Source organism: Ambystoma mexicanum, chromosome 8 (assembly GCF_040938575.1).
Source record: "Ambystoma mexicanum isolate Mex_15411 chromosome 8, UKY_AmexF1_1, whole genome shotgun sequence".
Lineage (NCBI taxonomy): Eukaryota > Metazoa > Chordata > Amphibia > Caudata > Ambystomatidae > Ambystoma > Ambystoma mexicanum.
In genome coordinates this window covers 713319434-713347138 of record NC_090929.1, presented here as the reverse complement: position 1 = coordinate 713347138, position 27705 = coordinate 713319434, and positions in this window count along the sequence as shown.

The following is a 27705-nucleotide window of genomic DNA, read 5'->3' as shown; positions in this document are numbered from 1 at the left end:
ATCATAATACTTAAAACATTTGCCCATTGTTACCCCACACAATCACACCCTCCCCTCAAAGCCCATGTTGCTGGTTGCTTGAACTTGTACTTACATTTCCTATGTTGCACTGACACTTGCTCTGCTCCCGGACTCCCCATCAAGGCGCTTCACCGGACCCCTTCTTCTGCAGGGCTCTCACCTGCCCTTAAGCAGGGTATTTCCAAGTGGCCCCTGATGCCTTTACCCGGTTACGCGTTTTCCGGTGGTCTTCAGGTGCAGGCGAGGGTCCCAGAGCTTCTCTGGGTCGGCGGGAGGGAGGGCAGTTCAATGCAAGGCTTGTGCAGGCAGTGCCCATCCACCAAGGGCCTTACAATGAGAAATGATCCTCACAGAGGGCACCAACTTGTTGGGGAGATGTTGGACCCCCACCAGGGCTTCTGGGGGCCTCAGCTATGGGAGGCCCCAACACCTCCCATTTTGCCCAAAGAAATGCAGCAGAGTTCCAAGCAAGCATGTTTCTAGGCAGCAAAAAAACACAGAGGGCTTTGTGCACAGCGAAAATCCAGGCACCGTCTCCCCCGGGGCTGGGTTGCAAGCCAGTTTTGTAACACACTGCAGGCTGACATCACAAAATTGGACCAGCTCTCAGAAGCCTATCTCATCTGAGATTGGCTGCTAAGTGGTAGGTGACCTATAGTGCCCTTATAGGAAGCCTGATCATTGGGCATTTGGACCTTCGTGTCAGTAGGCTGGCTTGACTGCTCCTCCCTCATTACCTAATTCTAAAATTGTTGCATTGTGAATTTGTTCTCGTTAGTTTAAGCTGAGCAGGCTGTTCTCCCATGGGCCCTCAGCGTTCATTGGCCAGAGCTGAGCCATTCTTGTTACAATTATGTTAGAATGATGTCTGGATCTTTGCAAAAATGTCTTTCGTTCCCAGAGAAAAAACACTGGGCCCTGGATGTTCTGCTCTGATTTACTCGTATTTATGAAGAATTAAAAATGCTTGTCTGCCAGAGTTCACTGTCATTCAAATAAAATAATATTATCTCACTGCAAGGCCTTGAGCTGCTCCTGGGTTTGCGAGGCACACTGCTGAAGTAAGTACGAATCCCCACTGCGGCTGGTGTTCAGGGAGACAAGTGTACTTGGCTGTAATTTTCCTGAAGCATGGCTTTACACTGTGCCATTTGATAATGCATGAATTGGTGAGTTATAGTGCTGTTAGGTTAATTCATGTGAGCATCTGCAAGCCTATAAACAGGAATTCTTGTGTTTTGTAGATTCTGGTATTGCTGCATTGAGGCTAATGTAGCATGTAGGTTGCAGTGTTGGTGAAGTGGGTGTCTTTCAGCATATTTGTTACAGAGGGGCGCACTGGGGCCTGGTGCAAATGATGAGTGCGCTCCTTGTTTTTCCTGCTGTTCTTTCTGTTGATGTGCCTGGGGTGAGGGGGCAGGAGTTTGATCTCGATTTTCCCTCTTCACTGGGTGCTGGTGTCAATAGGTGGGAGGGGAGGTAAATGGGAACAGTGGTTAGTGCAGCTGAAGGAAGGTGAAGGAAGGTGTCTAGATGGTGAAAGGTGAAGGAGGATCAGATATAACAGAAAGTGGAGAGCAGATGGGAAGGGAAGGCAGACATTTTCTTTGTTTACATTGTTCCTATTTTTTGAATGGCCACCATAGAAAGGGAGAAGGGACTACTTGGAGTACCTTCTCCCTTTCCATGGCAGCCATTTTATTTGTTTACCTTTTGGCGTTCTGGATGAAATGCCGTAACGCCACACGCTTGTACCTGCTGTACATATAGACCCAAAAATAGGGCTCCTGGTTGGGGACCTATTCTACCCAGGAGGGTAAACTAGAACAAAATATACAAATGAATAGGTCAAAAGGACGTTATGCTCAGATATACACTCCCAGACAAAAACAACAGATTGACCTCTGCATATATAAAAAAGGAATCACTCTTCACTAATGTCTAGTAGAGATAAACATCACTTGTTTTTATATTGAGAATAAATGCCGTGTTTAGAGACGGGGCACACTTAGCCCTCTGAAAGCGGCTGAAACACCTGGTGTAGACCCACTACTCCCTTAAGCTACAGCTTATTCAGACTGTTCACACAAGCAAAATATTTGTCTGTGTTACCACTTTTGTTTTACATGTTTTTAGAATTGTATGTTAAATCTGTACACATTGTTATGTGAATCTGCTGACAAAGTCCATTTGTTTTTGGTCTATGTTATACACACACTATTAGGAGTTTGTTCCGAAATGTTTTGGTTCAGTGTGTGTTTCAAAAAAACTTTTCTCCTTGTTCAGGTGTAGCTAACCTGTTTGTGATGTCTTTTCTCTGAATCATTTATTCTCAATATACAAACAAGTGATTTTTATCTCTACTAGACAGTAGTGAAGAGTGATTCCTTTTTTTATATATGCAGAGGTCAATCTGTTGTTTTTGTCTGGGAGTGTATATCTGAGCATAACGTCCTTTGGACCTATTCATTTGTATATTTTGTTCCTGCTGTACATATGACATTTCCTAGATGACTGAAGATATAGGACCCGAAAGAAGGCATCATTAGTAAACTCAAAGCAACGCCCTGATGAAGGACTTATTACAGTACGAAATGCATTAGCATTTTGCATCTGCAAATAAAATATGGCTATGTTAGTTGTCAAGGAACCATTTTGAATGATTTCTAAGCCATGCATCAAGTCCTAGCATTACCACATAACTGAAGTGTGTGATCTTGGGTAAATCATTTAATCTCACTGAGCCATATCAGCCAAAATTGAGATTCCATAAAAATGTTTCTGTTTACAGTGTCTGCTATGCTCACAAAAGCCTTACTTAGTGTTTATTAGAGTAGTTTTCTCCATTTATAATAATAGTGAACATTCAGACTCACCATGCAAATAAGCATTTGTTGTTTCCAAATGTGTGGGTAAACCTGTGGAACATGGATACATTTCCAGTTGCTGTTATCATTGCATGCTGGCTCTCTCTCCTGCATTCTAGCTGTCCCTCACACCCACAACTCAACTAACAGTGTGCTGCCAAAATGCCATGAAAAATATACAATCTTGTGCTGAAGAATGTTTATTTTAATGGCGCAAAATGTCCCAGTGTGTGCTGCAATACTGGGTGGGTGATCTGTATTTCCCAACAAGATGTCAGTCCCCCACACCGATGAACCACAGCATGCTAGGTGTGGTCACAGATTTCAGGCAAGCATTGTTGTTATACACTGAAGTTGGGATGGAGGAGGGCCTGGAGACCTTGGTGTTCAGACTACTCAGGAGAAAGAGTGCATCATCCTTGCTTATTGCCAGACTGGATAAAATGACATGGTGGGGGTGCATGGACCAGGGTGGAGTGGTGGCATGGGAGTAAAGATGAATGTGGTGAAGGTGAAGTAGGTGCAAGTCGATGGGAAGGAAGTGTATTAAAGGTGCTATTTCAGTGCCAGACAGGGGGACACACCTACCAACTGCAAGAGTAAAGAAGGGTGTACGATGGGGGCAGCTACAGAGGAAATGACCCAGTTATTCTAATCCACAGATGCCCTGTACTAAGGGGTTCACCCGGAGCGGTAGGGGTAATGATGCATTGGGTGTACACATTGGGTGCTCTACTTGTACCTTCTTGATGCTTATATATCTCTGCATATGTATATTCTGTATATTCGCTATGTTCTTATTCTTATTCCTAATCAATTTGAACATACTCTGAGCTCTTGCACCTTGATACCCTAGGGTGCCTGTATATCTCTGCATTGTATATTTTGTATGTATGTTAGTTGCTTATTTGTATATATAACCAAGCTGAACGTATTCTTGCTTTTTGCACCCTGATACCCTCGGGTCTGGTGCACACGACAAATAAACAAACAAACAAACACATAGTCCAAAGACGCTGCCCTATGATTAGTTAAAAGAAGGGGAAGGGCATAAATAGTACCATCATAAGCACACATAGTGGGAAATCTCCCAGGGCGGGCTGGACCTGGGAAACCTCGATCTTAAACACGTGACCAATACGACAGGTATCTGCAACAGGGCAGTGGGGTTCAAGCTGCTCATCACTAGAAAGCCAACATAACTAGAACTGGGTGATGTAATTACAGGGCAGTCATCCAAACTAAGCGCCCTACATGGCAACAGGGAGGGCGGCTCTGTACCAATGTGCTGGTCACATGACCACTGATGCCCATCAGCAGGCGGCTGTGGGAGAGGAACACGGGACGGAGTGACGTTCCTGGGAGAACCAGAGGGCACGTTCTTGAGCTCTGGGGAGGTGTCCAGCCTCCAAAGTATCTGCAACAGAGTTTGCGGCGGTCATTATCCAACAGGTATTGTGTAAATGTCCCCTTTCCCACCAGCTCCAGGGTGTCTCGTGTTCTGTTCTCAATGGTGCTAACCAATGGCAGTGTATCAAAGTTCCAGCAGTCAGCACAAATGTTACTTCAGTAATAACAAGTTGTTCCGGGGTGGGGTGTGAATAAATGTGACTACTACATGGGGCAGCATTGTAATGGGAAACTGTTAAAGTGTTTGCTTCAATTACGCTTCACTAATAAATGTAAGCTTGGAGGAGGTGATGTCCCAGATTCAATGGCATCACTGGGAAACATAGAAAAGGTGACTTCTCCAACTTGTAACTGTTTCGATGGATTTCCAACCATTGTATTTCTTGATATAAAATTACTGTTCTTAATCCATTCTGATGTCAGCCTTTCGATCAGAGCCAACCACTGTTCTGTTCGATTTGCACTTACCCAGCTATAATAAACAGCGTTGCTTCTTGCCGGGTGTGTGCTCTTCCTTTGAGTATGTGGTTTTTATTATGCTCTAATTGGTGGACCCCTGACTACAGACGTATCGGTCGTCTGGGGGTGTTACACTTCTCTGCATCCCTCTTTTGGGTTTGTACCATTTTTTTCTACCTCAATTAATGCACATATGTTCAATAAATGATCCAAAAAGTTTATTCTTAGGACATCTTATATTGAGATTCACCTCTAAGGGTCTTGTTCAGGGGGCTGCAGCATACATTTTCAATTTTTCAAGCTGTGGTCAAGGCAGTTTTCCCTACAAGTAGGGGGAGAGCAGATGGAAGGTGAAGCAAATGGAAGTCGAGAGGGGTGGGTGGAAGAGGAGAGCAAATGTTTTTAGAAGGGCAGAGCATGTGATTTTGAAATGGGAGAGGCATGTTTGATCTTGGTAGGGGGAGAGCGGATGCAAGGGGAGAGTAGATTTCCAACGTAAACAAATTGAATGATCCTTGGCGAATGATCCTATGCCCACAAAACATGGCATTGGAAACCAGGTTGTTTGCAGCCAGAGTCAGGCTCCTAAACACACAACTCCAACAGCACTTTGCCTTAAATCTGCGACTGGTTCTCACTCAGGAGCAAGATTTACAGGATCACTTTTTCAGGGTGGATTCTGCTCGTTTAATGCAGAAGGCCCACAAAACGGCGTGGCCCAAGAGGCATTCTAGCTCTCTAAGTGCAGGGGCCTCCACCCCCCAGGACTATGTTTTACATAGCGACTACGTGTTACATAGCTTTTGTGGTGCTATGGCCTTGACACGCTAGAGCAGTCCAGATGTCGGGGAGCCCTAGTCCATCATTGTCAATACTTTGTTAAGCCATACATTCATTTGCAGTCAACCTTGGCAGAGATCTCATTAACATTAGTGGAAGGACATGTTATGTGACGTATTTGTTTAACCGACGTAGGTCCGGGATGGGGCGCCAACCGCCTGTCTTCTTTCTAACGAGGAAGTATCTTGAGTATACTCCAGAGCCCCGCAGCCTCTTGGGGATGAGCTCGATGGCACCTTTCTTGAGCATCGACTTTACCTCCAACAGCAGTTGAGGGACGTGATTTTCCTTCCTGGCCACGGGAGGAATGCGGGGACACTTCTTTTGGAATTTGAGAGTGTGCCCATGGGCCAGGGCATCCAGCACCCAACGGTCGGTGGAGATGGACTCCCACACGCTGACGAACTTCTCCAGCCGGCCTCCCACCGTGGTGCTTCGGTGGGGGACCGGCGTTACGGCCGGTTCAATCTTGCTTGGAGGCGGCTTGGCGACTTGGCCTCCTTGGCGACGACGACGAGATCCTCCTTGCTTGCCGCAACCTCTGTAGGCCTCCTGGGTCGAGGAGCGGGCCGCCTGGCGGTACGTAGAGGAACCACCGCCTGATCCCTTGGAGGCCACCTGTCTGACTCCGGCGCTCCGAAAGGGCCGTCGTTGCTGAAGGACTCCCAGGGCTCAGGCCGTCTCTGTGTCGGCCTTGATGGCCTGCAGCGACTCATCCACCGTTTTCCCAAACAGGTTGTTGCCGTCGAACAGCATGCCCAACACCCTGGTCTGCAAGTCCTGATGGAAGTCTGTCGCCTTGAGCCAGCCTCGTCGTCGAAGGCAAACACCGTTGCCTAACTGGCGAAACCCGGTGTCGGCAATGTCCGTTGACACCGTTATGGCGTGGTCTGACACCACCTCACCTTCCTGAAGAATCTCTAGGGCCTCCGCCCTCTTGTCATCTGGTAGGAAGTCCAGTAGGGGAGCTATCTTGTACCATAGCTCCCTGTCGTAACGGGCCACAATCGCTAAGGCGTTGGCTGCTTTAATTGTCGTCGCCGCCGACGAGATGACCCGTCGCCCCATGGCGTCCAATTTCTTGCCCTCGCTGTCAGGTGGGGAAGTGGAGGTTGAAACTGTCGCCCCGCCGCCTTCTTCTTGGCCGCAGCTGAGACGACCGAATCCGGCGTAGGCTGAGCCCTGAGGCACGAGGAGGCGGTGTCAGGGACCCGGTACTTCTTCTCGTACCGGTCCCTCTTGGCAGGCGTCGTGGACGGGTTCTTCAGGACCGCAAGTCCCTTGTCCCAGATATCGTCGAGTAACGGTACCGTGAGGACTGTCTTTCTCTTGGCCTCTCGCCGTTGATAGAGGAAACCTTCCTTCTTCTGTTCCTCGGGGCAGAGCTGGAAGAGCTCGGACACCCTGGCGATCATGGCATGAAAGGAGCCAATTTCATCAGGCGGGGAAGCCCGAGAGGGTGGTGATGGAAGGTCCATCCCGTCATCACCACCGTCGTCATCCGTCCCCATCGTCGTGTCCGTCGCCGTGTCATCCCTGGGATCCAGAGAGGGGGATGAAGGCTCCACGGGCCACGAGGGCATGATGAGCGGGGGGATGAACTCTCCTCCGCTTGTTCAGAGGGCTTCCCGACGGGCCCGGTTCTGGATCGTCCGCCGGGGTTCATGGTAATCTCGTCCTTATCTCCATGCATAAGGTTTGGATCGCCATCAAAATGGCTGCTGGGTTGTCCTGAGGCTCGGGCAATGGCTGCGACGGGGGGGCTGGCCGCTCCTCCACAGGGGCCTCGTCGGCGCCACCGTCGCTATCTTCGACCACCTCTTCGGGATCTCTCCCGTGTAATCGTACCTTCTCGTACCTCTCGTTGAGGCTCTTCACAGCCTCCACCAGCTCCACCTCAGAGGCTGAATCCATGTCCGTAATGGCCACCGGCCCACCCCTCTTTTTCCACCGGGGTCTTCGCGGGGGTCTTGTCGATGGGCTGGAAAAAGGATTCCCTTCGCAGTGGCAGGGAAACTCTGGGCCCCGAGGTCGCCTCCACTGGTGTAGCCTCCACAGGCTTCGCCAGGGTCGCCGCGACTCCCTCGATAGAGGCCATAGCCGGGTGAATCAATGCCTTCACCACCTTGGGCGCGCTTGAAGCCTTCACCTTGGGGTAAGGGTCACCGCCTCGCTCCCCATTGGCTGAATTCTTTGAGATCGACTGGGGCCTCACCAGAAGCTTACCTGGGTCCTCGGATTTCCTCTTCCCCAAACCAGAGCGTTGGCTCATGGTTGATGGTGCCGGGGAATGTGCGCCCTGCCTAGCAGCAGAAGAGCCCGACCGTTCGGTGCTCCCGGTGCCCGCGGACTCGCAGTGCTTAGCCTTCTGTTGGGCCCCCGTCGCCGGGGTGCCCTCACAGGATTTAGAAGACCGCTCTGACCTTTTCTTTCTCCAGCCAGCTGGCGAGGCGGGAACGACGATCCCTCATGGTCCGTTCCGATAGGTTCTTGCAGAGCGTACAGTCCTTCTCCACGTGCGTCTTGTCCTCATGAAGGCAGTAGAGACATCTCGAATGCTTGTCCTCCTTGAAAACATTCTGTAAGCCGCATCCAGGGCAGTTCCTGAACAGCTTGGATCCGGGCTTCGAGCTACCCTCGTCCTGGGCCGCGTCCATGGTAGGCCTCAGATCTTCTGGAATCCTCCAAGAAGCGTCACTCGATGAAAACCTCACCCTTGAGGGGCGTAGGAAATTCCGAAACGGCTCCTCGGTGATCGGAAGAAGAAACGGTGGAGCTTGAGGCTCGATTTAACCGAAAAATTTGAAAATCTCCTTGAAAAAGCGCAAAAACGCAGCAAAAGCTCGAGAGCTATAGCACGAGGACTCCCAACACTTGAACATGCGGTAAAAATCAGAAGATGGCTGCCAGAGGAGGGGCTTATGTAGAGGGCAGTCATTGGCTGGGCGCAGTATGACCCAGAGACCAGTGATTGGTTATTCGTAGAAAGACAGTTCAGAAACGAAAATGAAACTGATTTTTTCTTTACCGAGGATTCCCAGCCTGACGACGGGGAATATTCATGAGCGTGTGAATCCATGCCAGACCCCATGCTGGAGAATGCAATAACTACAAGACCCTGGCAATCTAGATGTCACAGAAGACAGACTACCTCGTTTATCGATTTCTGCTCAATTTTCCAGTGCTACCCTGACAACAATCAACTCATTTTCAGGCTTCCCTCGGCCACCTCCTCTCCCTCTCTCATCTATGATTGCCTAACTGCCTTTCAAGACTGGTGTGCCGCCAATGATCTTTGTCTGAATGCCAGCCAAGACAAAGATCCTCCTCATCAGCACACCTTCACCATCCTTTCCCCTCACTCTCTGGCCGGCCTCCCTTGGCCCTCCTCCTACTCCCACCTACGCGGCAAAGAACCTCGGGGTCATCTTTGACTCCACGCTTTCCTTCTCCGCCCACATCTCTGAGGGCTCTAAAAAGTCAAACTTCCTACTGCACCTCCTCAGAGGTACTCTGCCATTCCTCTCCTTCTCCCAGAAGCTCACTGTCTCCCAAGCCCTGGTTCTCTCTAGGTTGGACTATTGTAATAGCTTCTTTCTAAATCTACCTGCCTCTACTCTCTGCCCTCTGCAACTAATCCATAACAGGACTGTGAGACTTGTCCTTGGCCTCAAGTCCTGGGATCATATCTCTCCAGCTCTGAAATCTCTCCATTGGCTCCCAGTGGATGCAAGGATTAAATTCAAAACCCTCTGCATTGTCCACAAGGCTTTCTGGGGCCTGGGTCCTAAATACCTTCAACTATTCCTCCGCAAATACCTCCCCTCACGAGCTCTTCGCTCCTCTACCTCTAATTCCCTCATGGGCAGTCCCTTTTCAAAGAAACAAGCTGGGGGTAGATCTCTGTCTTTGGCTGGGGCCTCTCTCTGGAATAGCCTTCCTGCCACTCTAAAACTTGAGGAGAACCATCTCCGGTTCCACAAGCACCTCAAGACCTTCCTCTTTTCCTCTGCCTTCGTTCTCCCTCTCCCCTGCTGATCTGCTCTCTTGGCACTGTGCACCTGGCCACCCTCTGTCCCCTGGGCATAGGTAACTGATCATCCTGCCACCCTCCTGCACTGCCTCCCGGCCACCCCCTTGCACTGAGGACTGTGTGGGTACCCATACAGTCCCCCACCCCCCATTTCTTCTTTTTCTGCACTTATCAGACTTACCCAGTCTGCTGCCATGAACACAGCATTTGCCACTTGCTGGCTGCACTACCACTGCTTATTGCCTCTATTATCTATTTGTTTTTATTTATTGTTATTTATCTGTGTCTCCTCTGGACTCTCCAATCTCCCCCTTCCATGCACTTTTCCCCTATCCCTTTCCCATGCACTTGCGCGTTCTCAATGTCACTGGGCCTAGTAAGATCGCTGTTGTGTTCTGCCCTGTTTCCCTCCCTTTTGCCTGGTCATGCCCTGAAACACTTGTGTATGAGCGCGATACAAATAAAATATCATATCAGAAATGGCCCCAACTATATATATGTCGCCATAATGCACTTTCCAGAGAGGAACAAACGCTGTACAAAAAAAAAATCTGAATAGGTGCCACCCCACACACTGATGCTATAAAACAAAAGACAAGAGAGTCATGTAATATGGCAAAAAAAAAGCATCAACCATATACTCGCGAATGTAATGAGCAGCAACTTCTGGACAAAGTCTACTTCCGAGATTGTGTGCTGCTGACTTCTTAGTAACGAGTACTACCTGCACTCATTGCCACCCCCTTGAGAAAGAAGTATTAGGTTTCAGGAGCTATACTATCTGCGGACCACGTGTGGTGCTGTCCTCGTGCTCGCCACGGAGCTACGCAGCAGTCAATTCTGGGAGACATCTGCCATGGTCCGTGCGCGCTCGGCAAGGCGCCCGTCCAGGAGCATGGGTTGGCAGGGCTCGTGTGAACAGAATGTCTCTGCTGCACCGCTCTTCTTAAACCCTGGCACAACTCCCAACAGGCATGTGGTATTTTTGCTAGGCGCGCCAAGGAAGAAATATGACGGGGTTGTGTGGGATTCATTTACATACTTCATCAACACGGGGTGGAGGCAGATGAGCCGGCCTATCCGTGGACTTGTTTTTCTGGATTTCTTAGCGACCTCCACCCGCTTCAAAAGCAATAACCTATCCACCCCCACCCCCCTACACAACCCAGTGTAACATTCATTGTTTGGGAAAGCAAATGGACCCCGTGGGGTGGGGGATTTTGCCTCCTAGCCAGGGGCAAAGGTGGGGGAGGCAGGCGTTGGTGGCGGGCTTGTGCTAAAGAAAAGCTGTTATGGCCAAAATAACCAAACCTGGTATCTTATCCCCCCCACAAGAGTCATGCCTGGTCTTCTGCCTCACCACCCCCATAACACAAAACCCACAACTAGCATCCCATTGTTGGCAGAACAGCAGGATTGGACAGGGTCATACATTTGTCCCGGGCGCTAATGAAAAAGTGGCCCACAGTTCCAAATGCCTATTCATTCCTTTTGTGACACTGTATGAATAGTAACCAAGGGGGAGGTTTTTAAATAAAAAGTGTGAAGCAAATGGTGCATTTTCAAGAATATTTATTCAGCCAGACTAGTCAAAATTACTAGCCATGGAGTGAATAACTCATCAAACTGGCCCCAAAAGTGTCCCACTTTGACCCAAAAAACTGCAGATCAGGCATAATTAGGGAACCTCACACATAAGGTAAAAGCAAGCGTTGCACTTTAAATACATAACCCCATATTTATTTATACACAGGGAGACACAATGTTATTTTGATCACAAAAGAAAGTACAGCTGATATGAAATCAGATGACAGTTGCGCTTCTCACATTGGAATGAGTTTGAGTGACGTTCTGAAGTTGTGGCAGTGAGTAAATCGAACAATCACTGAGGACAATGAATGGGTGGACCTGGATTGATTATGGACAATCAACATTAGGCATTTTTAAGCTGAGGCGGGCAGTACGGCCAGCTGTGTTAGGGATGCGACCATGATGGATGATGAGCTAGAGTGGAGGCAGAGAGAGGGCAAAGGTGTAGAGAGGGTAGGGCCTGAGCAGGCCAGGCACACCCAAAACCTGTAAAAGCAATATCAGCAGCGCTGTGTGCACATTTACAGATGGTAATGCCACTGTAGTGGACCCAACTACATTAGCTTCATTCCCCACTTCTAAGACAATCCTGGCTGCGTCTCTGGACAGAGGCAGGTTAGAGGTGAGGGATAGATGTTAAATATATGGCAGATGTGAGATAGGTTAAGAGCGTAACTCTGAGGTGAAGAGGTAAGCTTTAAGTTTGGTTTTGAACAAATTGGCGTGGACGTTTTCTCAAATGTCCGGGGGAGAAAATTTAATACAAGTGAAGCCAGAAGAGAGAAAGAACGGAAGTGAGAGAAAGCACAGGGAGAGCGAGGAGCCACAAGGGTAGTCGAGCGGGCAGAGTGAAATTACGATAAAACTTGTAGATTTGGATTGATAGTACCTTCCCGTGGATAGATTTGAGAACCAGAAGAAATTTAAATCTGTCCCTATTTTGCATCAGACTTCCAGCCTGTTGACGGTATGAGGAATTAGGGGTGTAGTGAGAGAGTTCAAAGGGTCCAGGTAGCAAAGTGAACTATGCTTTCTGTCCTCTCGACAAGATCCTTGTGAGACCAAAGAGGATGCTTGCACAGTAGTCCAATTCAGAAAAGACAAGAGTGGTTAAGAGATGGTTGGGGGTGTTGAAAGGAAGCGGGTGCCTGCTTTTCCTAATACTTAGGAGGTTGAGGGGAGCCACCATTACAATTTTGGAGATGAAAGTAGAGATGGTGTTAGAAGGGTCATAGATCACGCAGAGGTTTCAAGCTGAAGAGGAGTAGGGGAGAACGCCAGGTAGGAACTGGATAGCCAAGGGAAGAGATAAGAATATTTGGCAGGGTGGTAGAGCATCTCTGTTTTGGTAGAGTTTAACATCAGAGGGTTCAAAGCCCTTCAATAATTAATGGCAGTGCGACAGTTGTAAATTTTGATAGAGAGGTCAGACGAGAGTTCAGGAAAAGAGAAGAATATTTGGGTGTCATTCATGCAGAGTTGGTATGAGAACCCAAAGGAGAAGATTAGTGCCCCAAGAGCAGAGGTGTAGACTGTAAAGAGGAGATGACCCAAGACAGAGTTGAGAGGTTCTGTTCCAGGAGAGAGAGAATTTGTGAGGTGCCAGGTAGTGTTCAATCCAGGCCAGTGCTTGAATCCAAAGAAATGTATTAAGGAGATCAGAGTGATCGGCAGTGTCAAAGGCAGCGGGCAGGTCAAGGAGAATTAGGATAGATGATAGGTCAGAGTGCTTAGCAGAGGCAATGAAGTTATAGACATTCAGGAGAGTAGTTTTGCTGGAGTGACAAGGGCGGAAACCTGCTTGTAGGGAATCTCCAAGTTGCGGATGTCTAAGAAATGTGTAAAACGAGTGAACACAACACATTTTGAGTACTTTAGTGCAGAAGGAGAGACTCAGATCGAAAGTTAGGCGATAGGTTTGGGTCAGCCCCTTGCTTTTTTAGGAGAGTGATGATGGTGGACATTTTGAACATGGAGGCAGAGCAAGAGCAGGCAGGGTCAAAGGATGGCTTGAAGAGCTCATTCAGTGAGGTGAGAGGCCACTAAAGGGGCAAAAGGATTGATTAGCTGCACAAGAGGGGTTAACCTTCATCAGTAGAGATAGGTCATCTTAAAACACAGCCAGGTGTTTCAATTTGCAGTATTACAACCACTTATTATCATACTTTTTACCATTTCAAGATGGCCGCTCGCACTAGTTCTGAGTTTTCCACATCATGTGATGAGCACGATGATGCTTTGCGGTATATATGGAGCAACCGTTACACGTGATTGGGAGTCCTTTTACTATTTTCCAGAAGCCGCTTTCGGTTTCACAACAGAAAACAGTCTGGTGCCTGTTCTTGGTGAGTACTACACATTGTATATATCTCCAGCTTTATGCATGGACTATTCATGTGTTTTCTTACCCCACGGCTTTCTATGCACATGATTGCCTTTCTATCTTGTGATCGTAGTTGATGTGCACGATCGACACGCACGATCGACACTCACATTCAGCCATGCATTTTAGGGTCTACATTTCCTAAGGGCTTACGACACAAGCCGGTTTTGCGGCAGTCTGAATGTTTTCTTACATCTTTTCACTTCTACGACGTCCTATTAGCATCTTACGGAAGTGTTATCCTCCTGACACGATGACGATTCAATTAACGTTTGCATTTGCCTTTATTTATACTGACACGAATTGTGCTTGTTGGTTTTTTCGATAGGCACTACTATTTGCCAACTTTGAGGTACAACCGCTACCGCTGTCATCGGACTAGTTTAGTTTAGTTTAGTTTAGTTTAGTTTATTCATTTAATTTGCGCGCCGGACCAGAAGGTATAAGGGCGCAGGGGCATCAAGGTTGTTTTCAGCTTGGTTACATTGCTGTACAATAATTACAGTGAGTACATAAATGGTAACAGTTACAGTATATGCAATATATGTGATGAGGACAAATTTACAGATATACATTTTACAAACTTCAGAGGCAGGGTACATTATCTATCATTGTTCTTTGTCCATTGAATGTAATTGCGTCTAAAGTGGGGGTAGGATTGAGGTGACCTTAAGGCGGGTGTGTAGGGAGTTCCAGTGTGGGCTACTTTCACTTGGAAGCTGTTGCCGCCGGTTTTGATTCGTTTGAACCTAGGAACTGTGAGCAGGTTAGCATTGGCAGTTGTAGATGGCCTGTATGGGGTGTGTCTTGTTATTCTGTCAACTAAGTGTTGGGGGGGGCTTCATTGTTAAGGCATTTGTGAGTTAGGGAGGCTACTTTGAGCATTATCTTGTCGGTTGTAGTGAGCCAGTTACGGATCTCCTGTGGTTGGAGATATGTTGTCTCTTGGGGATGCAAAGTGCTGTTCTGAGAGCATTGTTTTGCAGTGTCTGGATTTTATTTGTAACATATTTGTTGGCTCCGACGTAAAGGGCGTTACAATAGTCTAATTTTGAGAGTACAAGGGCTCTGGCAAGGGTAACACAGTTTTGGGTAGATAGGAAGCGTTTGGCTGCTCTTATAAGTTTACAGGTGTAGGCTGTAGAAGAGGCCAAGGAGCTGACCTGTTTGTGGAAAGAGAGGGTGGAGTCTAGATAGATACCGAGGGTTTTCACCTCCTTAGCTACCTTGATAGAGTTGCCGTCTATGGGGAAGCTGAAGTAGTTGTAATCCAGTTTGTTTAAGTAGGTGGTGGATCCGAGGATGATGAGTTCTGTCTTGTCATCATTCAGGCATAGACTGTGGGAGGCCATCCATGCCTGGATGATGAGATACACCCTATTCACCAAGGCCAAATCCTTGTTGTAATCTCCCGTCAACGGGATGAGGATCTGGGTATCATCCGCGTAGTTAGTGTAGGTGATACCTAGACCGTCAAGATCATCAAAAAGGGGCTTAGTGAACACGTTGTACAGTGTGGGGGAGACACATGATCCCTGCGGGTCTCCACAAGTGATAGGGATGGGGTCAGCGGATGCTGTGGTAGAGAAAACATGCATAGATCTGTTGCTCAAGAACGACACAATCCAGTTAATGGCTTCTTGAGAGAAATGGGCAGCCGAGTCCAGGTGATTGCAGAGAATTTTGTGATCTACTAGATCAAATCCTGCAGAAAGGTCTAACAGGAGCAGTAGAGCAGTTTTCCTGTTGTCTCTTAGGGTGTCAATTTGCACCTTAAGATCGATGAGGGCTGTCTTTGTTCCGTGTTGGGGTCTGAAGCCAGATTGTCGGATTCCCAGGAGATGGTTTAGTTCAAGGTATTTTTGAATTTGTAGATAAACTGTCTTATCTAGTATTTTGAGGAGGAAGGGAACTGTGGTAATGGGTCTGTAGTTAGTGGGTGTAGATGGGTCGAGGGGTGGGTTTTTGAGTAGGGGGAGGACCCAGGATTCTTTCAGATTGTTAGGGATGATGCCTGAGGCAAAGGCGGCATTAATGAGTTTGGTAATGAACGGTGAGAGGTCTCTTGCCGCATCTTTAATAATTTGTGACGGGCAGGGATCACCTTGGCAATTTGACGGTTTGAGGCTCAGGATGATTTTTTCCACTTCTAGTGTGGAGACTTTGGAGAAGCTGAAGCAGGTGGAAGGGTTAGATGAGGGGTTCTGGGGTGTGGGTGAGTGTTGGTGGAGTTGGTTAGGGATTCTTTTTTCTTATTGATTTTGGTTTGTAGGCCTGTGACTTTGTTAGAGAGGGCATTATGGACGCTAGTACACCATTGTTTGTCTTTCACGCATGTGTCTGGGACTAAGATAGTTGTTTCCAGCTCTTTAATGATGCTGAACAGTTCTTAGTTGCTGGAATTGGCTTGTGATATTCTTGTGTTGTAAGATTCTTGTTTAGCGGTTGTGATTTCTTTTTTGTACAAGGAGGCTATTTTATTGATATAGTGATCCTTTCTGACCTGCACAATGACGCGCAGTATTGATTAATCACAAACAAGGGTTTTGCGCATGTCTTTTAGACGAGTAAGTGTTTTCCTTTAATTTTATTTGACATCTATCTTTGGTTGTTGTACGTGATGCATTTTAGGATATGGTGATATTCATCTGCTATGGAATTTTTTGAACTCACTCGATCTTACACCAATTTATACAATATATTTTGTTTTACATCCTGTTTAGGGAAGTTGCATGTACAACGCATAGTTTTGGATGTGTTTGACCCAGCACCCCGTGACTAACTATACCATCCAGTGTTTTTGGGAGTCTGCCTAGAGGAGAGTAAGTGCAAACCCCTTTTATATCACATCCTGCGAGTGACAATTGTTTACATCCTAGGCACTATTATACATTGCTGATTTTATGTATTTATTTTATTTATATTTATTTATAAATAAAAATAAATAAATACATTGCTGATGATAGTTCCATTATACGTTTCACTTCAGCATCACTCAGTTTTACTCACTTATTTTAGATTGAAGGTGGGCGGTTACTCATTTCTATTAGATTGTTGTCAGTTTTCCATGCCCTTTCTGAATACAACAAGCTGCATCTGTCCACTTACTCATATTGGAATGAGAGCGCGATGATCATTTTTAGTATGAGATTAATAATTTCTGCTTTCTTGTTTAGGTGGCAGGCCAAGACAGCCATACAGTGTTTTGTAACAATCCTGTACCATTCTATCCTGAAGACTTCAGGCTTTCGTTTTCCCTGATGAATTTCCACACAATTGACTTAATAATGAAGATGGAAGGAAACATGTCAGTTTTTTGATATGCCCGTTGATTCATTTTTTGTTTGTCAATTAACTTGAACCATTAAGTGTTCGAATTTTTGAGAAACTTTATTTCTAGCAGTATCATATTTACTACTGACTAGATCTTGTGAATGGTGCTATAACTTTTTTATGCAATTAATTTGTGGTTTGTGTTTATGCACACTTTCGTGTATTTTTGTGGTTTGTGTTTATGCACACTTTCGTGTATTTTTGTGATCACCATTGTATTTTAGTTATGCATTTTAGGTATGTATGAGTAGTATGGATGGAGTATTTTGGTGATATGAGCGAGTCTGGTTTTGTTGCACATTGTAAGTGCTGAAACTGAATTATTAGCAGTTTCCTTGTCTAATATTTTTTCTGAATTGTTTTTTATTGTTTCCAATTTTCGATACATTATGAGATTTTTTAACTCTTATGGTATATTTTAATGAATTAATAAATATATTTTTTCAAATGCACTATGGATGTGAATTGAATTCTTTCACCTCCAGCCAAGTTATGTGTTCGCTTGGTTATGCTTATAATAGGCTGTGTTAAACACTGTGTAGTCTTGCTCTCCACCTAAACAAGGTCCATATCCCGGCCTCTTAGTTGCTCTATATACACGTGTTTTTTCCAGGCACGACCATGGATATATTTTGCTTGGAGTCCCCATTCGTGTGTTCTTAAAACACCCACACAAAAGAGTGGACACACACTTGACTGGCTTATTTCACAAAATGCTATTATTTCAGACGTCTTGGTTACACCATGTATATGGTCTGATCACTCCCTTATTCAGGCAAAAATCTCACTACCAGGTCCTCCACATAAACTCAACACCAACCCGCGCCTGTGAAAACTAACTCGTAATTCGAAAAACATTACATCTCCTAAATTCTCATCCCTAGTAGCATCCAAGCTTCAACCTATATCTAACTTAGCAGACTCCTCCCTCTAGTTAACCACTTGACTCTCTCCATCAAACAAGCTGTGAATGAAGTAGCACCTATGAAAATGAAATCCATCAAGTCTGAAACTACAAAAAATACCTGGTCTTCAGATGACATTGTTAGGGCCAGACAAAACAAAAGGGCTCTGGAAAGATCCTGGAGAAAGGACCCTAACAACAACACACTAGATGCCTACAAAAAATCCACCCATAAATACAAGAAACTTATCACTAATGGCAAAGCCACACATTACAATAAAAGAATTATAAATGCTAAATCCAATGTTGGTGAACTGTTTAAAATCCTATCTGATTTTCAGGACCAGCCTCCACCTTCCAATAACTTAACTAAAGACTCCAAATGGTGTCAAGACATCCACAGTGCTTTCCTTTCGAAAATTGACTCTCATAAAGACAAAATCAATAAAGCCCTTAGCAACGTAACACAACCACTGCCCACAAAAAATGCCAAGCACCTCAATAACTATGAAGATAAAATACCCGACTTCTCCTTTTCCCACTATTCTCAAAAGGAAGTGCTCAATGTTATACAAGGATCTAAAATCTACTTCCTGCCCTGGTGACGATTGTCCCACAAACATTTTCAAAGACTCGACTGACTTGCTAGTACCCTTTATCACCAAGTTGATAAACCTATCTTTTGACAAAGGTGTGGTACCAGATGTGCTAAAATCAGCTTGGATAACACCTGTAGGGGAGGATTGGTCCAAAAAGACCCCCCTTGCCTACATCCCCTCCCCTGGTGAGGGCCATGGCTCATCGGGCGTCCCCTCCTTACCACCAGGGCCCAGGTGGTGGATGGCTCACCTGCTGAAGACATTGCCCAAACATATTGAATTTAGCAGGCCTCAGGAACCATTTTGTCTAATAAAGATGGTGTGAGCTCGGCGCACTGCAGCGCGGCCCCCACCTTTGGAGAGTTTCAATTATCCCTGTGGCCACAGCTCCCTGGCAGATCCGCTGTGAGCCCGTTCCCACGAACAAGACGGACATGAGCTAGTGTAAGATACCAACACTGTAACATTTCACCTTCCGCAGTGTATCACTGCTCCCAACATGACCCGGCCAGCAGAGCCTGGGTGGAAAAAGAACTGTAAAATGGCCCTCGGATAAAAGCAAAAGTTCCCAAATACTAATGCCAAAACTACTTGCGATGGGCGCATTTTCTCCACAAACCTCTTTGATTAGAAAACCTGTAAAACGTATAGATATGACAGAGTGCATGTTCACATGGCATTAGCAATGAAGCACCCACACCACTGCAGTTATGTACAAATAGTAGAAGCGCCCCGGGGGGTTATTTGTTATGCGTATCATTGAAAGATTTACACCCCACGGTCCCGCACCATAACCGGACTAATGCTGCTAGAGTGCAAAGAAAGACAAATGCAACCATACTGAGGGCTCATGTGAAGGACGTGCGAGAATGCACCCTTCATGTGTGTATGTCCAAGCCCCTTATGTGCCACTACCGTCACGTACGGTGGCGAGTCGTTTTCTATGTGCTCCACCAACCTCACTACTACCTCACTTACTGTAAATGTATATGCATATACTAAAATGTTGTAGTTGTTAAAACATAGTGTACAAATAATGTGCTCGGACTGGTTATATTTGAGAGGCATTTAGCAAAGTTAAAATGTAAGCTTCGGAATGATTCAATGAGTATTGTATAGTATTCGAATGTTTATGATGCTTTCACCTAAAATCGGCAACACACGAGGAAGATACCTTTGTGAATATGTGCAAGGCCATTCCCCCTCCCTTTCTGAGAAGCCTGCCAGACGAGAGAGCAGAGGCCCGCGCCGCACATCTCCACCTCCCCCAACTAGGCTGGAGCCGCTTCAAAGATTTGTAGTTCCCTCTGCAGCACCCAAGGCCACGACCCGCCACCTGCATTATTTACAGCCCAGCAGTAAACCTCCGCCTGAATACACAACTCCAGAGGCGCCCTCCCTTACACCCCACAACCCACCGGATCACCTTAGGTTAATGGCCCCTGTAGAATTAGGACACCCAATAGAACCTAAGGTCGAGCATGGCTGTTTCAGTACCATACCGAGCCCTATAACCCGACTGTCGAGTGCTGAGGATCTTTTGTTCTTCAACATGATCCTGGAGGTGTTTGTAGGCCAGTTTGTCCAGTATCTTTAGTATAAAAGGCACGTTGGTTATTGGCCTATAATTATCCTTATTGGTGGGGTCTAAATGTTCTTTTTTTCAGCAAGGGTGTGAAGGCAAGCGTCCCCAACCAGCACGATCCTCCCCGCAATGAGAGACAATGATAGACTCTCCCAGAGTGGGAATAAGGCCAAGACAAAGGCCCTCCCTTACACCCCACAACCCACCGGATCACCTTAGGTTAATGGCCCCTGTAAAATTAGGACACCCAATATTATGGCAACATTACAGCAACACATTCATAACGACTTCTAACAAGACAGGAGGACATGTACCGTCTGTCCCATGCCCTGAGACCCAGCCCCACGACCTATGGTACCCGGTCAACAGGACACTGGTAACCATGTACTGATGAATCGCCATCAAACCCCTCTCAAGGTGCATTCCTCCTGTGTTGCATTAACCTGTAGCATAACCTATTGGGAGATTTACTAAAGAGAATAATATTGCAAATGACTGAATGACTGCGGTGTGCATGGCCTAGGGCAAGGAAGTCAGGAAAAGACATTCCTCTCTGACACTGGCCACAGTGGCACAACAACACCGCCCGGATGGACCCAGCTGACCCGCCAGGCCCAGCCCAACCCACGAGGTTGACCAGTGACGTCCTCCAGCCAAGACCAACCACATCACAGCAGCACCTATAGCTAGTCGTCGCCACCCAATCCCATTGAACTTGTGCCCCCTATAGTGTGTAGGTTTTGATGACGTTTTTTGTAAATATATACGCCTGTCTTTGCTATTGTCAGACCGAGCGCTCTCGGAGTTTGCAGAGTTCTTTGCATGCCCTATTCTGATTAATGAACTCCCATTTACGCTCACCCGCACTTTGTCTTGGCCTTATTCCCACTCTGGGAGAGTCTATCATTGTCTCTCATTGCGGGGAGGATCGTGCTGGTTGGGGACGCTTGCCTTCAGTGGTGACCCCTAAAGCGTGATTATTATTTTTTTTCCCAACATATCCCTACCGTCCCCTTTTGGCACGAAAATCTCCGGTCGAAAAGGGATACGCATGGTGCGCTGGCTCCGGGAGGCTGCCCGCCAACGGCGACCGGTACGCTCAGAAGTGCGCACTCAACAGAGAGAGGGTACAGGATCCCGGTTGAAAAATCCCCTTTGAGTACCGCTCGCCGGAGCCGGGGCTGACTGTTGAGCGTACGGCAACACTGCCTGGACGGACCCAGTTTTCGGAGACTCTCGGTTCAAGACAGGCACGTGAGTATTGAGTGCGAGCTATCATAAAGGGAGTAGAGGAGGAAATTTAAGACAGGGAAGGAGGCGGGGTAAAAAGGGGCACGTTGGGTCTACTAAAGACAATCTTAAACTTTCTTTGCTTTTTCTTTGCATATGGCCATTAGGATTAAGAGGTGATTAAGAGATAAAAGTGATGGGAACCTAGCTCCGAGAGGAGGTGGAAGGCGGCGCTGCATAGTGCTATCTTGACTAGTACAGGGAATATATATGAAGAAGTGGAAAATAAGATAAAAGTGTCTGGCAAAGGGAGACACGGAGAATATATTAGTGACTGCTATTCTTTCCTTTAGGGTTACGGGAAAAATAAAAGTGGGTCAGTACAAAACCAAAGAGATAAAGTAAAGAGACAGAGAATTTTACTCTAAAATTGAAGATCAAACCTATATATATATATATATATATATATATATATATATATATATATATACTTATATCCGAATAAGACGGACAGGGACAGCCAGCCAGGGAGGAAAGGGAGGGCAAATTGAACTGTGAATAGTGTTACAGAGGGGTGTGTGCACATCGTATGTGTCAGGAGATAATTTGGTGTAATGGTTGTGTAAAAATGGTCAGAAATGTATAGCCATTGAGTGGTCATGGTAAGTGTGACCAGACAAAGCATTATAAAGACAAGAGTAATAAGGTGAAGTGAGTGTGTACCTTTCTGATTTTTGGGTTAACATTGTTGAGATTACTGATGGTTTGCTCTTGTACGTGCCCCCCAAAGAGAATAGAATAGAGGCTGTGCGCAGCCAATCTCATGGTGTGCAGGCGGAGGGAGGAACACGAAGGCCCCCACAATTCAGTAAGACATAAAATACGCGAACTTACATGGTGATAAGTCTATATTGAGATATCGAGATACATAGAGATACATAAGTACCAGGTGGGCACAAGGTATGGGGGCAAAAACACCCTTATCACATATTTGCAAGAACCTACCTGGGTACGCGGAACGGATTAAGAAATACCATGACCAATGGATCACAGAGTTGAAGGGGGAGGGGTTGCCTCAGATATGGCCCAAAGGGGGTTCATTTGACAAGAGTGTCCTAGATATGGTAGCCACATGCATTTGTTTGAAATACAAGGGGAAGCAGTTGCATAATAGGAGAGAAATATTAGACCTCTGGAGACTGTTTGAAGAAATACCACTGCCTAAGGTAAGGGAATTAGATCCTGATCTACCATCTACCACTGACAATCCGTTAATGATACAAAAAGATGATAAGGTATTGCCAGAGGAAGAGCCACCGATAGAAGTAACCAGGTTGTACCCAATACTAAACAAGCCAGTGCCCGCAGAGGGATACAGTGACCCGATTTATGTGCCCCCACAGACAACTATCTCAACGCAAGGGCCAACAGCACACCCTCCATATGAGAGTCATAGGGAGCGAGCTCAGGTGAGCACACCAAGGGTGGACATAGAAAAACTAACAGATGATCTAGAATCAAGGCTCTCCATAGCGAAAGACGAGCTCTCGAGGATAAAAAGCATATGTGAGCGGACCGCACTTAATACAGGCAGATCAGAGCACGCGTCTAGAGCACAGAGCGAGGGTAGAACATTTGAAGAAGGGTGGAAAAAGGGCGAGATACTGTTCAGAATCCAGGAAGAACCAACCCGAATAATTGAACTAGAGGCAAGAGAGGGATGTACTGACAATGAAGAGAGGCCTACAGGAGACAGGGAGGAGCTATGTGATATAAGGGATGATTTGAAAGAAAGCGACAGGTTGAGTATGGCAATGGGAGGGGAAAGCGAAGGGTTGGATGGTGTATGCTCAATGAGGACACTGGATGATGAGTGAACGGGGCGATTAAGGAACCGGGTGGGGAAAATGGCATCATTAGGAAAATCAGGAGTGAAGACGGGTACAGATACGACAACGAAGGGAAAGTTGCAGCTCCCGCTAATACATAGGGGAGGAGGGAGGCCGAATTACATACCCTGGGCTCAGAGGGATAAGGCCAACTTACTAAAGTTATTGCCCCCGTTATCCGGAGGGGTGAGCAAGTGGATATACGCCTTTGAGAAACACACTGCCGGGGTACCCCTAGCAATAGGGGATGTGAAGAGCTTGCTTGTATCAGCAGTGGGGGATCAGGCCGACAGAGTATGGGTCAAGGCTGGTTTCCCGGGAGTAACATTAGACTGCGATCGCCATGATGGGGCCTCCTTTAACACAGTGCGTGCGAGGGTGTGGGATGCTTTGCGGGAAACATTTCCAGATACACCAGACTTACAGTCAGTAATGCAGTGTAAAATGAATGACGGGGAAGATGTTATGGATTACATTTTTCGGGTCCAAGAGATGTGGAGGGCAGAAACGGGCACGCCCTGGTATCAATCGACATCGTTATTTTACTTCATTATAAAGAGGGGGCTCCCAAAAGAGGTGCAAAAGGCGCTCGACAAGATAACAGGTATTGAGGCGAAAGGATGGCCTGAAATTCAGAGCATAATAGTGCACCACTGTAAGTGAATAAAAGAAAGGAAGAAGGAGGTGGCGCAGAAAAGATTGGCAGACGAAGCGAAACTAGTGCAAACAAAGTTGGTGAAGGTCGCAGCAGCAGTAGCCGCGCTCCCACACAGCAGGGAGGGAGATGAGGAAGAGGAGGGGCTGGTAGCAATACAAGGAAGGATGGCAACTAATTGGGCAGGAGCAGGACAGCGGCAGTTGAACGAGCAGGAGCAGGGCGGAGGTCCGCAGTGGCAAGAGTGGGCCCCTCGAGGGGGACGAGGTGGGTACAGGGGCCGAAGAGGAGGTGGACAAGGATACGGGGGAGTGGGGGAAATGGATGGCAGGGTCCCAGAGGCGCGCAAGGGAGTTGTTGGAACTGCGGGAGGTGGGGACATTACTCTAGGGAGTGCAGAAGCAGACCAAACAGCGGATTTCCAGAGGTAGAACATTATGGCCATCCCCATCCGGGGAGCCCATATGGTCTCCCAATGGGACAACAACAAAGAAACGCAGGGCAGGGGTACAATGAGCAACAACAGGGACATCAATGCAGAATACAGAATCACCCACAATACAATGACACCATGCACTACACGCCAGGCAACCCTTTTGCAACAACAGCCAACGGAGCCCCAGCACCAGCCCCCTATAATGGCGTGTCAGTGGTTTCAGGGAGCGTGTTCAACCAAGGGGGGTCAATGAGACACCCCGCATAGGACAGCCCACAGAGAACACTTGCGTGTCCAGTTCTATCTACCACCTACGATGCAGCAGAGGAACCATTGGTAGGGGCGCAGATAGGAGACAAGCAGTTCATATTCATGGTGGATTCGGGAGCGGAGAAATCATGTATTAGGGAGGACCGGTTCCCGTTATCTAACCGGAAGTTAGAGACGCAGGGGTTCTCTGGGGCTGTAATTGAAGTTCCTTATACAGAAGCATTGGATGTAACGGTAGGGGGTAAAACTGTAAAAACACCCTTACTGTATTATGAACATTTGCCAATAAATTTACTAGGAAGGGATCTTCTTAGCAAACTCAATATGACGATATCATTCACTGAGAGAGGTATAGTGTGTTCAACACCAGGAATATGCCCATTACGTGTAATGCTGGTAGTACAGGCTCACACAACCGCACCAGAAATACGTGGTTTGCCAGTGGACGAGAGAATGTTTATTGAAGGACTAAAGACGCTGGCCCTCATAGTTCCTGAGCTAAAAAGAATGGATTGGAGAATACCAGCGGAGTTCCTCTTCCGCCCAATAGTGTACCCTGACATAGCACCAGGATCAGTGGTGTCATTAGACTTGCACGCTATACAGGTATCTGCGAAAAGGATCTTGGTGATTGGAATGGATATAGAAGGGTGTGAGTGGCGTACAGTACTGTGTAACAATGCCAATATTGCCCTGAGAGACTTAACTGATGAGGATCTCTTTTCAGATTCGGAAGGGGATGGTGAAATAGTAATGGAAATAGCAATGCCCTGTGACATTTTAATTCAGGCTAGAGAAATCCCTGTCCAGCTGATGGCAGTGGTGGGAGCACCACCGTCATTCTTCGATGATGACATGAGGCTAGTACCAAATAATTTGTGGACAACAGGTCCCCATGACGTAGGGTTATTGCATGGAGTGCAACCAGTGATAATAAAGCTCAAACAAGGAGCGATTCTACCCCGAGTGAAACAATATCCATTGTCCCGTGAAGCTGAAGAAGGGATAAAAGAGACAATAAATGCACTACTAGCACAAGGGATAATAGTGCCTTCAAACTCCCCATGTAACACATGCATTTACCCAATTAAAAAAGCAAAGGGAGGGTCTTGGAGGATGATCCAGGATTTACGCCCCCTAAATGATGTAATACAGAAAGCGTTCCCTTTGGTCCCGAACCCTGCATCAATATTATGCAGCATCCCAAAAACGGCATCACATTTCACGGTGGTCGATTTGGAAAACGCATTTTTCTCCATCCCCTTGGCTGAAGAGAGCAGATACCGGACAGCATTTACACTAGGGGGGGAGAGATATGAACATTGCAGATTACCACAGGGATACTGTGAGAGCCCGAGCATATTCAACCGCATACTACATGAAGACTTAGGAAACTTATCAGTTGAAAGCACAATTATTCAGTACGTAGACGATTTACTGGTCTGTGCACAGGATGAAGAAACATGCAGAAAAGATTCAATAACACTCCTGACCCTGTTGGCCAATAAGGGGTACAAAGTAGACAAAGAAAAGCTACAATATTGTCTGACAGAAGTTCTATACTTGGGACAGCTAATATCAAAAGATGGAAAAAGAATAATCAACGACAGGGTAGAAGCAATAAAATCAGTAAGAGAACCCACAACAGTGAAGGAGATGCAGAAATTCTTGGGAATGTGCAACTATTGCCGAGCATGGATATTAGATTATGCAGCATACACCAGACCCTTGCTGCAAGCGCTCAAGGAGGCCCAACAGGAGAACAAGAAAATAGAATGATCAGAAGAAATGAGCACCTCCTTCAAATCATTAAAAGAGTTGATTTCAAGCGCTCCGGTGCTCGCAAATCCTGATTATGGGCGCAAATGTTACCTGTTCTCACACTGCAAGGGGACACTCATGACAGCTGTGCTGACACAAAAGACGTCCCTAGGACACAAACCGTTGGCTTACTATAGTGGCACTTTGGATGCCGTGATGCAAGGACACTTCGCGTGCGAGCAATCGCTCGCTGCAGCCGCGTTCGCAATTGAGAAAAGTGCCACAATAGTAATGGGATGCCCTGTGACATTGTTTGTGGAGCATTCATTATTTGCAATACTGGAAAGGTCAAAGAGTACACTGACCACACAGCGGGCAACCACCTATGAAATAATATTGTCCAGCCCCAATATCCATGTGGTACGATGCAGGACAGTGAATCCGGCAACATTCATTACAGAAGCATGCACACTAGAGGACATGCAGGAACACGATTGTGCAACTTACACAGGAGAAAGAGGGGAGGACACAGTGGTGTGCGAGAATGCCCTGACAGAGGGGGAAGTGTACTTTGTAGATGGATGAGCATCAATTGACGTGGACACAGGAGAAAAACATGTGGGTATGGCAGTGGTGAGATTAGAAGACGGTGAGTATGAGACACTAGTGCAGTACCGCCTTCCATCACATTTCTCAGCACAAACAGCAGAACTCATCGCCCTAATAGAAGCATTGCACGCAGCCAAAGGGTGCGCAGTGACAATTTACACAGATTCAGCTTATATGACAACAGTACACGGAGGTCTGGCAAGATGGGGACGGAGGGGGTTTCAACGAGCAGATGGGACTCCAGTGCAACATGCAGAATTACTGAAGGAGTTAATTGAAGCCCTACGAGATCCCACCATGGTAGCAATAGTGAAGTGCCAAGCACAAACGTCCACCACAGACGTTGTGTCTTTGGGAATCGCGGCAGCGGATGCGGCTGCCAAAGAAGCCTCATACTTTGAGAAATGTGAAGCAGGTGAGTACATGCTACAGCAGAAGACAAACGAGGAGCTTCCGGAAGGGTACAATACAATGCCTATATCACAAATACTAGAGTTGCAGGAAGGAGCAAGTGCAGATGAAAAGGCAATGTGGGTGAAACGAGCGTGCAGCCAATCAGCAACGGACTTACTGTGGCGACAAAATAATTCAGGAAAAGTGGTAATGCCAGTAAAATTATTAGAAATAGCGTTTCAACAACTACACTTCCCAGCACACAACATGAAACAACACATTGCAGCAGAGATACAGGAAGAGTGGTTCGTGCCCTGTCTTCAGGAGCACTTATCTAGATTGACATTGGAGTGCACAACATGCCAGATATACAGTTCAGGAATGACATTACGTACACTAATAGGAACAATTCCAAAACCGATTGGGCCATTCAGAGAG